The following is a 12,995-nucleotide window of genomic DNA, read 5'->3' on the forward strand; positions in this document are numbered from 1 at the left end:
GGATTCCCCAGAGAAAGAGAGGGGGGCTGGATTCCCCAGAGAAAGAGAGGGGGGCTGGATTCCCCAGAGAAAGAGAGGGGGGGCTGGATTCCCCAGAGAAAGAGAGGGGGGGCTGGATTCCCCAGAGAAAGAGAGGGGGGGGGCTGGATTCCCCAGAGAAAGAGAGGGGGGGGGCTGGATTCCCCAGAGAAAGAGAGGGGGGGCTGGATTCCCCAGAGAAAGAGAGGGGGGGCTGGATTCCCCAGAGAAAGAGAGGGGGGGGGCTGGATTCCCCAGAGAAAGAGAGGGGGGGCTGGATTCTCCAGAGAAAGAGAGGGGGGGCTGGATTCTCCAGAGAAAGAGAGGGGGGGCTGGATTCCCCAGAGAAAGAGAGGGGGGGCTGGATTCCCCAGAGAAAGAGAGGGGGGCTGGATTCCACAGAGAAAGAGAGGGGGGGGGGCTGGATTCCCCAGAGAAAGAGAGGGGGGGGCTGGATTCCCCAGAGAAAGAGAGGGGGGGCTGGATTCCCCAGAGAAAGAGAGGGGGGGGGGCTGGATTCCCCAGAGAAAGAGAGGGGGGGGCTGGATTCCCCAGAGAAAGAGAGGGGGGGGCTGGATTCCCCAGAGAAAGAGAGGGGGGGGGCTGGATTCCCCAGAGAAAGAGAGGGGGGGCTGGATTCCCCAGAGATGGGAGGGGGCAGGATTCCCCCAGAGAGGGGAGGGGGCAGGATTCCCCCAGAGAGAAGGGGGGGCAGGATTCCCCCGAGAGAGAGGGGGGGCAGGATTCCCCCGAGAGAGAGGGGGGGCAGGATTACCCCGAGAGAGAGGGGGGCAGGATTCCCCCGAGAGAGAGGGGGGCAGGATTCCCCAGAGAGAGAGGGGGGGCAGGATTCCCCCAGAGAGAAGGGGGGACAGGATTCCCCCAGAGAGACAGGGGGCAAAATTCCCCAGAGAGAGGGGGGGCAGGATTCCCCAGAGAGAGGGGGGGCAGGATTCCCCAGAGAGAGGGGGGGCAGGATTCCCCAGAGAGAGGGGGGGCAGGATTCCCCAGAGAGAGGGGGGGCAGGATTCCCCAGAGAGAGGGGGGGCAGGATTCCCCAGAGAGAGGGGGGGCAGGATTCCCCAGAGAGAGGGGGGGCAGGATTCCCCAGAGAGAGGGGGGGCAGGATTCCCCAGAGAGAGGGGGGGCAGGATTCCCCAGAGAGAGGGGGGGCAGGATTCCCCAGAGAGAGAGAAAGGGGGTGGCAGGATTCCCCCAGAGAGAGTAAGGAGGGGGGGGGCAGGATTCCCCCAGAGAGAGAGAAAGGGGGGCAGGATTCCCCAGAGAGAGGGGGCAGGATTCCCAAAGAAAGAGAGAGAGGGGGGGCAGGATTCCCCAGAGAGAGAGGGGGGCAGGATTCCCAAAGAAAGAGAGAGGGGGGGCAGGATTCCCCAGAGAGAGAGATAGAGGGGGGGGCAGGATTCCCCAGAGAGGGAGAGAGAGGGGGGGCAGGATTCCCAAAGAGAGAGAGAGAGAGAGGGAGCTGGATTCCCAGAAAGGGAGAGGGGTAGGATTCCCCAGACATCGAGCCCACAGAGATCCCAGAGAGAGGGGCGGAGACCCCCAGATAGACCCCGAGAGATAGAGGCAGGGTCTCCCAGAGGGACCCCTAGGATGACAAGGACTCCCAGAGGGAGAAAGGCAGGGTTCCCTAAAGAGAGACCCCCATAAAAGGAGGCAAGAACCCAGAGAGAGAGGAGAAAGGACCGGGTTCTCTAGAGAGAGCAAGGCTTCCCAGAGAGAGACCCCCTCGTCCGAGAGTGGGGCATGGACCCTGAGAGAGAGAGAGAGCCCTAGAGAGGCAAAGATCCCCAGAGGGTGATTATCTGAAATCACAGATAGCAGTGAGCCCTCTGAAATACCCCCAGGTGAGAGGGATCTGTCTTCCAGACTCCCAAAGAGAGTCAGAGAGCAGAGAGATCCTTTGAGATCTCTAAGAAAGGGGAGATCTCCAGGGAGGCAGAGACCCCCTGACAGAACCCTAAAGGGGGAACCTTCTGGGAGACTCCCAGAAATAGAGGATTTTCCAAGACCTCCAGAGGAAAGGACATGGGCTCTATGATAAAAGTAACTCTGAGAGAGAATGATTGACCTCCCCGGAGGGAGGGGGACCTCCTGAGAGATGATCCCTCAAAAATAAGCATTCCTAGAGATTCCCAGAGAAAGAAAGTAAGGACCCTCTGAGAAGGTGATGTAGAGACCTCCAGAAAGGTGGAATCATTTGAAAGACCCACAGTGATTATTATAAGGATTTCCTGAGAGACTGCCAGAATAGAAGGTAACTGTGACACCAGAGAGAAAAAGGGACTATCTGAGAGGACCCTTCTGAAAGATCTCCAGATAGAGACAGCCCCTCTGAGAGATTCCAGTGAGAGGGAGGAATTTTCTAAGAGACTCCTGGAGAGAAAGAGGTTCTCTGAGACTCCCATAGAGAGATGCAAAATTCCCCAGAGAAAGAGAGGGACACTTTGAGAGATCAACAGAGACTGAGGCCACCAGACTCACAGAACCTTGAGATTGAGAGACCACCTGCAGGATAGGTTCCCAAGATAATGATTACCAGAGTTTGCCCACAGAGGATCATTAGAGAATCATGAAACTGATACCCCGAGAGAAATTGAGACCATCCAGAGAACCGTGGGGCCTTTTTTATTGTGAAAACCAAGATGAAGAGCTTAGGCCATAGGTCAGGATAACACCAAAGTTGAAAAGAGTAGAAGAGAAAATGAGGTCAATCAGGAAGTAGTGATTAGGTAATGCCAAACTTGGGTTTTAAAAATGAAGATCACAGGAGAAAGGAAAGACTGAAGGAATTCAGGAGTTCCAGAGTTTTGGGGGTCTTGGGATAGAACAAGTGAGAGCAGGTGGCTGCGCGATAATTCTTGAATTCTACACGATGAAGATGCAGGGGCGAGAATACATAAGACAGCATATTTTCAGCATAAAAGGAACGAAAGAAATATTCAAAGGAGCACTTATCACCATAGTATTGATAAACTAGAATGATAAGATTGTTTATGACATAAAGAGAGAGGGATAGGTTCAAGATTAGAAATTAGAGAGAAACGTTTTCTATTGTCCTGTCAGGAATGTGAGAGGGATGTTGGAAGAGCCTCTTCAGAGATGGGAACAATGTTCAATTCTTGAACAGAATTTGGCTCTACAGAGAGTCAAGAGTTGTTGAGCGAGGAAAGGGAATGTTTTGCATGAAAGAGGAAACCAAACTTTTGGAAGGCAAGTTTAGCAATATAGGAATGTGGGAGGTCAGAGCAGACAGTGAGGCCAACAATTTGAAAGAAAAAAAGACTGAGGATGAAGGTAAGAAGTGGCATTTGTTGCTTAAACTTACAGGAGGCATAAGGAAATTGTCTTTGAAGAATTGAAAGAAATAGAATCCAGGATAAGATGACACATCTCTGTCACAGATAGAAGAATCAGAAGAGTAAAAACAGCAGTTGGACTATGGAAACAGCTGAGAGACCACACAAAGGCATCTTAATCTGAGGCCACACCCAGGAAGATGGGACCTCTAGACTGAGAATTCAACAAGAACAGGACCCCGGGACTGAGAGAGAGGGGAAAAAACATAAGTGATAGGATTGTATAACTGACAACCAGAAAGACAGGGCCTTGAGACTGCCCAAAGAGAGAGGGACCCCAAGTTAGAAAGACCACCCATAGGGACCAGAGACAGGGATCCAAAAGCGTGAAAAAACCCCCAAAGAGACCTGAGATAAGCATCGAGTCGACAAAGTAATAAGGAGCCTGAGGCTGATAAACAGTGAGACAGCCCAGAGGACAGCAATGAGACAGCAGAAATGGAGCACCGAGACCAAGTACCCATCTGAGACTCCAATGTGGTACCACCGACAGCGAGATCCAGACAGGGCCATTGACAGCTGGTCCCAAACACGAGCTCTGACGCACCTAGCAACACCCAACAATCACAAGCTGGTTTGCTAACATTAGAGAGAATAGTGCCAACAAAACACACCGGCATCGTTCAAAGCAAACATTAAAGGAATGTAATTTATACTTGAATGGGCTACATTCCTGCTCGGCTCAATTATTAGATCAAATGTAGTCTTTTTATCCCTGATGTCGCTACATATCCCACCAGAAGCGACATACTTTACACACAGATCTGGGACACCTTTCATATAGCTTGATCTTCAGAATTTCTTGGGTTTTACAAAAACACACATTGATTATCGTGAATAACCGTTCCCCTACCCAGAACATAACAGCGTCTCCCTCTTCAAGCTATTCAACTATCGGGTGAGCCAGACCCTCATTCCCCGAAGCCGGAGCCTAACTTTCTCGCCGGGACACTGCTCAGAAAGGGGGAGTCGCAGGCCAGCGAATCTAGTCTCCGGTGAGACGGAGAGTCATTAAATGAGCTTCTCGGTATCTCAGTTGCTTAGTGAAGTGGCTGCGTATGGGCGTATTGGTTGTTATCAGATGTTTCTTTCTATATGTGGATGTTATCACAAGGACTCCGGTTACGTCAAAGCGCGAACTGCTGAGAAACGGCGCAAATTAGAGTTAATTGGAGGCTGTTTCGCATCGTCACAGTTGCACTGAGCTGACAGGAGTTATGTGCTGTGTCAGACCACAGAAAATACCGTGAGCCGAGAAATGAGCTGTTAGCCGGAAATGTGCACAGCTAGCGGAAGGAATTCAACTATTAGAATATATTTTTATAAAATAATACTCGCATTTCTCATCCTAGTGTTTACATCTTTCAATGGCCTCGCCCCTCCCTATCACTATGACCTTCCCCTCCCCACTTTCCATTCCCCCCACTCTGACCTTTTATCCATCCCGCCTTTCCTTTGCCCCATCATTGGTCCACGATCTGGAATTCCCTCTCTAACCCCCCTCCCCCCCCCGCCTCTTCACCTCCCTCTTAAAACTTTTGATGGTATCTTTGTGAAGCAACGTTTTCCTATGTTAAAGCCGATACATCAACGCAAATTGTTTATTAAACAGCGACCTTCTGCAAAACGTCTCCAAATACATCACATACAGTGAATTATTTTCGAAGTGCAGTGAATGAGGTCACAGAGAGGGTAGATGAGGGCAATGCAGTTGATGTGGCAAGAATGGACTTTCAAAAGGTGTTTGATTAAGTGCCGCAAAATAGGCTTGTCATCAAGATTGAAGTCCATGGTATAAAGGGGGCAATAGCAGCATGGATACAAAATTGGCTAAGTAATAGGAAGGAGAGAGTAGCGGTGAACGGTTGTTTTTCGGACTGGAGGGAGGTGTACAGTGGTGTTCCCCAGGGGTCGGTACTAGGACCACTGCTTTTCTTGATGTATATTAATGACTTTGACTTGGGTGTACAGGGCACAATTTCAAAATTTGCAGATGACACAAAACTTGGATATGTAGTGAACAGCAGGGAGGATAGTGACAAACTTCAAGAGAATATAGACAGGCTGGTGACATGGGCGGATGTGTGGCAGATGAAATTTAACGCAGAAAAATGCAAAGTGATACATTTTGGTAAGAAGAACGAGGAGAGGCAATATAATCCAGAGGGCACAACTCTAAAAGGGGTACAGGAACAGAGAGATCTGGGGGTATATATGCACAAATTGTTGAAGGTGGCAGGGCAGGTTGAGAAAGCGGTTAAAAAAGCATATGGGATCCTGGGCTTTATAAATAGAGGCATAGAATACAAAAGCAAAAAGACATGATGAACCTTTATAAAACACTGGTTCAACCACAACTGGAGTATTGTGTCCAGTTCTGGGCACCGCACTTTAGGAAAGATGTGAAGGCCTTAGAGAGATTGCAGAAAAGATTTACTAGAATGATTCTAGGGATGAGGGACTTTAGTTATGTGGATAGACTGGAGAAGCTGGGGTTGTTCTCCTTGGAACAGAGAAGATTGAGAGGAGATTTGATAGAGGTATTTAAAATCATGAAGGGTCTAGACAGAATAGAGAGAAACTGTTCCCATTGGCAGAAGGGTCAAGAACCAGAGGACATAGATTTTAGATGATTGGCAAAAGAACCAAAGGTGACATGAGGATAAACTTTTTTACGCAGGGAGTGGTTATGATCTGGAATGCACTGCGGGGGGAGTGTTGGAGGCAGATTCAATCGTAGCTTTCAAAAGGGAACTGGATAAGTACTTGAAAGGAAAAAAATTGCAGGACGGGGGAGTGGGTCTAGCTGGATTGCTCTTGTATAAAGCCCGCTCGGACTCCATGGACCGAATGGCCTCCTTCCGTACTGTAACCGTTCTATGATTCGGTGAATGCTGTGAGATAGCAAAACGTAGCAGCAATGTCCCACTTAAACAAAACATTGGATAAGAATTCCTCTGGTATCTTTGTTTAACAACATTGCTATTGTGAAGATTTCCCTTGTTCCATGTTTCAAATGAAATCGTAAACTGTTACAAATTCGCTAAAAATAACGACCAGAGGAAATGCATGTATGATACTAACACAGCCACCAGAGGACGTATATTTGCAATGCTGCTAATACAGCGATTTGATGAATTATTTTTACCATGTTGTTAGCACTTAGGAATAAGAGGGAATATATTCAGGATGTTGTAACCAAATAGGGGCCAAAGGAAATAAATGTAAAATGTCACAAACACATAGCGACCCCAGGGAAACCTCCTTCTGCCCCCTTTCTCATGATAAATGACCAGATAATTTTTTTTGATTGAGAGAGGAATGTTGGTCAGGGCACCCCATCAGACGTCAGTGGCAACTTACTGAGCTGCATCTTGGACGTGTAAATACCTAGCCTTCTGAAAAATATAAAGGCCAGAATCAAAAGGTGGGGAGTTAACGCGCCGCACATTTTCACAAATGGAAAGATCCGCGTTTAAATAAGATTTTTTTTTGATACAAGGAGTTGGGTCAATAATTTGAGAAGTGCGAGCCTGGAGAAAGTAAAAGAGGGGAAAAGCAAAAAAAAATCTGCAACTGCTGGAAATCTGAAACTAAAACAGAAAATGTTGGAGACACTCAGCAGGGGAGAGAGGTAGCAGGTGTGGGGATGACGAGGGGAGTGGACGATTCGGGGTTGGATCCTTGATCGAAAGTGGCTGCTGACTTTTTATTTAGTATTGTAGAACCTGCTAATTCTGAGAGCCCGAATAATAACGTCGTCGTTGAATAAATCGGTGCCCGGTGCCACCTGGATGTAAATCTACTCCCGTTTCATTCCTCGACTTTAAAGAACAGACTTTTTTTAATACGAGAGTATTTCGTAAGTGTTCTGTATATGGTTTATCTTCCATTCCCACTAATTATTTAATCCCGCAGTACACACTTTTGTTAAGTGACAAACTTTGGTAAACATTACCAGTGCATAATTTAAATATATTATATATATAAATACACATATGACTAAGGATTTACAATATACGTGCCCCCCGCCGTTCATTTAATTAGTTCCATCATGTTGATTATGAATCATCATTGATAAGCTGTTAATGATGCATCAGTGTGATCCAGCTGTTGACTGATGTGTCTTTAACACATTCCATTTCCGTGTAAAGTAATGTAAAAATAAAACCAACGTCAAACAGCCTCACCATTTAGGAAAAAGAAACTGCAGCATAAAAAATAATTTCTATTCCTTTACACACCAAATGGCACTGGTGCTCTAATCGCTGCAAGTACAACGTGTGAAGGAAAGTCAGGCAGTGAATTAAACAGTCATTATCAAATGTAACATTTGGGGCTGCGGTATTAATTGCTTATAAAGGGGGAGATGAACAGGTAATTTGCATTTCATCCCGTGCATCTTTGGCCGATTAAAAAAAAGGGACAGAGACCCAGTTCCTTCAGGTACTTTTCACAGTTCAGTGTCCCCCCTCTCCCTCCGAAAAAGAAAAGATCAGACACCAAAATGTGGCAGAGTTCACTCTGCAATAAAGGTAAACAATTTTACAACACCAAGTTATAGTCCAGCAATTTTATTTTAAATTCACAAGCTTTCGGAGATTTCCTCCTTTTGCCTGAGGAAGGAGGAAATCTCCGAAAGCTTGTGAATTTAAAATAAAATTGCTGGACTATAACTTGGTGTTGTAAAATTGTTTACAATTGTCAACCCCAGTCCATCACCGGCATCTCCACATCATGACTGCAATAAAGGGACAGCGCTCCTCAAAGGCCACTGGCTGAAATGACTGATCATTGGCATGTCATTTATCCCGTTTAAAGGCAAACCCCAAAGCACCATATCATTTGCCAATTATTCCCCATTATATTTAATTCATGGTCCGAACACAACATTTGTCTGGGAGCCAAGTAGGACCCACTCCCAAATTATTGTTTTTAGTGCTTCCTTGGCATAGATTCAAGCTGTTAATGCCTGTGGTTTCTTGCAACAGCTGCTGGTGTCGCCAGGCGGATGGTATCAAAGCAACTTTCAACAGTGACTGTAAAACTTAAGAGATTACATAGAGAATAATGAATACAAACCATCACGGTTGTGGATGGAGGCCCTGGAAATAGTCCAGAGGAAGGCCACCAGAATGATATCTAGACTTGGGGGTCTTCCCCCCCCCCCCCCCCCCTTTAGGATAGGCTCAAAGGAACTTGGTTTTTTTCATTGGAGAAATGTAGACTTCAAACTGATATAATTGAGATTTGTTAAAATAGGAGTGCATTGTGTTCCGCTGATAGAGTTTAATTGATCTCGATAGCGATGGGAGAACTAGCGGGCATCACTGCAAAGTACAAAAATGTAGGATTAGGTTAGAAGCCAGGAAGTGTTTCTTTTCACAGGGAATCATCAACCTCTTGAATAGGTTATCAAAACATGCACTAAATATGGATTCCTTGCAACCCTTCAAAGGGGAGCTGGACGAGTTCCTGAGAGTCAAGGACATCTCAAATTATTGAAGGTAGGTGAAGGGTAGCTGTGATTATTGTTATGAATTACTGCAGTCTCCTGGAGCATGCTTGATTGCCTTTGAGGGTCAGAGAGGAATTTCCCAGAATTTTTTTCCTCTGCTTTTGCTTCTTCTAAGCGCTTGCATGATGAGTGGTGGTGGTAGTGGGGGTGTTGGTGGTGTATGTAGTATGTACCATGTCTGGACGGGACAGGCCCGCTGGACCATGCATGAACCAATTGGCCCTTTCCTGTCCTTTTTTTGTATGTTTGTATGGATTGGGGAGGGTCAGTTGACATCTAATAGGCCAGTTATAATTCATGTGTGTTACCGAAGAGTAGTTTTGGCTTTGCATAGACGTAATTATCACAAAAAGTTGTCCAAATCGAATTTAACCAAGTGGTGTGAGACCACCATGGGGAGATGGTCTTGCAATGCTTTGCTTTGTAACCAATGTGAAGCAAGCACAAAAGGTACTTTTACATTATAAAACTGCAGCCAACAGCATACACACAGATCTCCTGCAGTCACCTACATATGGAAATATCCAAGGGCAGTCAGAACAAATGTTCTTTCTTGGAGACTGTTACAAATTTTGGGTCTACCTTAGATATTCTCTTGGATTTGGCAGCGCTATGCACCCCTGTAGGAAGAGACCGCGTTTCTTACATTTGCAAGTTCAGCTGTACTGCACAATATCTAATTGTATAATAGTGCAGCCCAATGCTATAACAATAGGATCCCCTTGTGATCTGATCTGGATCAAGTTCTTCGCACGTGCCCTCATGAGCACTTCTCCAATCTTTCAGCAAGTGAACTGATTCACACTTTAGTGAAACAAAGCCAGATACAGACAGCGAGTACATGTACTGAGTAACAGTTAGAACAATATCTCACTTACTTCAACTAACTTCAGTTCACTTTTAAGAAAAAAATGCGTTTTCACATAACAAGTAAAGATTGAAAACTAATGTGAAAAATGCATCAATGAAATGTATCGAATGCTACTTTTCAAGTAGGCTTTTCATTTCATGAACCATTTGAACAATTTTATGGAAATATATGGGTGACAGAAATGAAAATTTGGTCCTTGGTTTTTAAAACAGTGGCAATTCATTTTTTTAAAAAATGGAAGCTATGCCTTCAACAACAACATAATCTTGCATTTATGTAGCGCCTTTACATAGTGAAATATCCCAAGGCATGACAACACGGCCGTTGATATTGTCTCAGCCTCAGGATCAAGGCTTTGATTAGAAATCAATGCAGTAAAGGTACCTTGAACCAGGGTGGGAATTGAGCATTTTGAAATGCCCAACCTAGGTGCTGTATATTTACTGACCTCACCAGTAAATATACAGCACCTTTATATTTAATACTGTCCTCCACGTGGCCATCGTATTGACTTTGCGTTTAAAGATTATAAGTAATGATGCATTGTTCAGCCAATCACCCCCTGTTTGACCGGCTGAATTTCAAAGCTGGTTCTTCAAAATAATTATTAGTACAACAAAACAGGGTAGTTCATGTTTTGAATAGTTCAGTCATCTGTCCACGAAGCACATGGATATACCAAACGCCTTAAAATAGTGCTTCCGCAATTCCTTCGAAAACTGTCCTGTTTTTGCTGAGGAACAAGATTGCATACTTCTTTCTAAGAAGCCTTTCATCTCAAGTTTCATAAGACCTAAAGAGAGACTGGTTGGTTTTCTTGTTTCGTTAACTTTTGCAAACTGTCTCCAAATTTTTAATACCATATCGTGATGTTTAATACCTCACCAGTATTGGCTTGCTTCTTCCACTTACAAATAAATCAGGTTAGATTCGTCTACGAGTAGTGTCTTGTGTGGCTAATAGGTCTTCTGATGTGACGGTAGAATCTTACAATTTATCCATTAATAATTTTACTGTAAAAGGGTAGATTTAGCCCTGAGGCATAATACTCCAGTTCACCTCAAACTAAAATTGTCGATTGTAGCTTATGGGTACTTCAAACTATAATGTATGCCGAAATAATGAAATTGAAAAGCAACTGGACTCATTTTTTGATGCTGTATTGTCTATGTACTTGTATCATCTGGTTTCAATGCAATTAATTCAAATGTTTACATGGTGATCACCGGTTCTCAGTTGAGATTATTAAATGTATTTTTCCCCAAAGTTTCCAACAGCAGACCTTTTAGGAAATGAATGACAAAATTATTTTCAAAAGGAATAGCACTTCTACTGCGTTCTCCTCTAAATAATGGACAACTCCATGCTGTGACCCAAGAGCGGTAAATACAGTTTCATGCTTTAATCCCTCACATGGTGAATACCTTATCTCAACTGTTTTATCAGAAGTGTGCCGAGTAGATTTTAGGCATTGCCTCACAGTGGGCGAGGGGAAGAAACAAATCCGAGAACAAAGGAAGTTGGGAAAAAGCAAGTCAGTTCAGCCAGCTCATGTGCACCTTCTGGTGGCTAAATATTGAATAGCTATAGCCTTGAACAAATCATGTGCACACACTAATTATAGCTGTCTTCTTGTATTCGCTAAATATTTTATGGCAGTAAGTTCCTTCATGATATAAACAGCGTTCATACATTGGCATCGTTAGTATTTGGGGCACTGTTAGTAACGTTGTTCCACCTTCAAAAATTTTAAAGATAGTGAAATTATTTGTTACAGACTGGACAAATATTCTCCAGGTTCTAGTCTACACCAACTGCCGAAAGATGTTTTCATCTTCTTCTAAGACTTTGGGGTAAACTTTACAAAGCTGAGAAGTTATTCAATCTACTAGATTGGTTTGCAATTATTTTTAATTTACTGAATTTCAAGAGTGGAGTGGAAAATATGGTGAAACAGTTGTCTCTAGGAAGAAATGTTATGGCACATAATTATATGGCATTTTAGTTACCACATACTCAAAAATTGAAGATTTTATTCTCACACCTCAAGTATTGAGCAGGTATTGATTTTAAAAAACTCACCCAACTCAACAGCCTTTCACTCTGAAGTAATCTTGCCCTTTTTGAAACTAATACAGTAAAAAAAAAGCTAATGCCATTCATAGCAGACTGCAAGATCATCAACTGATCAGTAGAGGGCAAGGTCAAATTTTCAGACATTACAATCCTGGAATAAAAACAAAACTTTTCAAGAAAGGCTGATGCACTATAGAATCAGTAAAGCCTGGAAACCTTTGTATTCTTGCCCCATTGCTCCAATTTTTGTCAATGATACAGAAATGCAGTTCCACAATTCAAATGCATATGCAGTAAAGGCCTTGGGGAAAAAAAAATAGTAAATTCCTGAACTGCAGGGGAACAGAGTGACAGGGCTCCTGGACCAGTGTCTTCTCCAGTTGCCATGTGTCCTTAATGATATGAGCTTGAGCAGTCTCAAGCTAGTTCCTAGCATTTTGCAGGTTCCAAGCATAAGGATAATTCAGGATAGACGATCAAATTCCTACTCTCCCAAAGGTTATAAAGCATACTTGGAAGAAGTGAACAAAATATTTACACTGGTGGAGGACGGTCATCTGAAGTTGTGGCTAATACATAATTGGCTGCCCGCCAGTCGGTAGCATTGCACTTGCCCATAGACTTTTCATGGGCTTTTGCACGGCCAGTTCCTCTCGTAGGGCTCTCAATCCAGCACGGCGCCCTCTCCCGGGCATCTGGGACCTGTGTGAACGGGGCAAGCAACTGTCTATTCCCTTCACCAATCAGATTGAAGCATGTTAATAAGCCAGGCAGAGTCAGAGCCAGGAATAGTAAATTCAATGTCAAATCAGGACAGAAAGCAAAATAAAGAGGGTAAGAAATATTGAATTAGAATTAAGAGACAAAGAAAAAGTTTTTAAAAAATGTCCAATTAAAATCTGAAGGAATGAGACAACATACTTGTAAATTTTCAGTGCCGAAGAGGTTGTTTGGCAGTCATTAATACTTACAACGCCATTAAAAGTTTGCTTAGACTTAAAACCTGACGTACCTTTTTTTGGCGAGATTACTTTGTTTCCATCAGGGCAGTAGAGGAACTTCACACTGTTGCATTCATTTTAACAGTGAGTCAGCTGGCGAGATGCAGTTCTCACAAAGCTTATGGAGGGAG

This window comes from Heptranchias perlo, chromosome 28 (assembly GCF_035084215.1).
Source record: "Heptranchias perlo isolate sHepPer1 chromosome 28, sHepPer1.hap1, whole genome shotgun sequence".
In the NCBI taxonomy this organism is placed as follows: Eukaryota; Metazoa; Chordata; class Chondrichthyes; order Hexanchiformes; family Hexanchidae; genus Heptranchias; species Heptranchias perlo.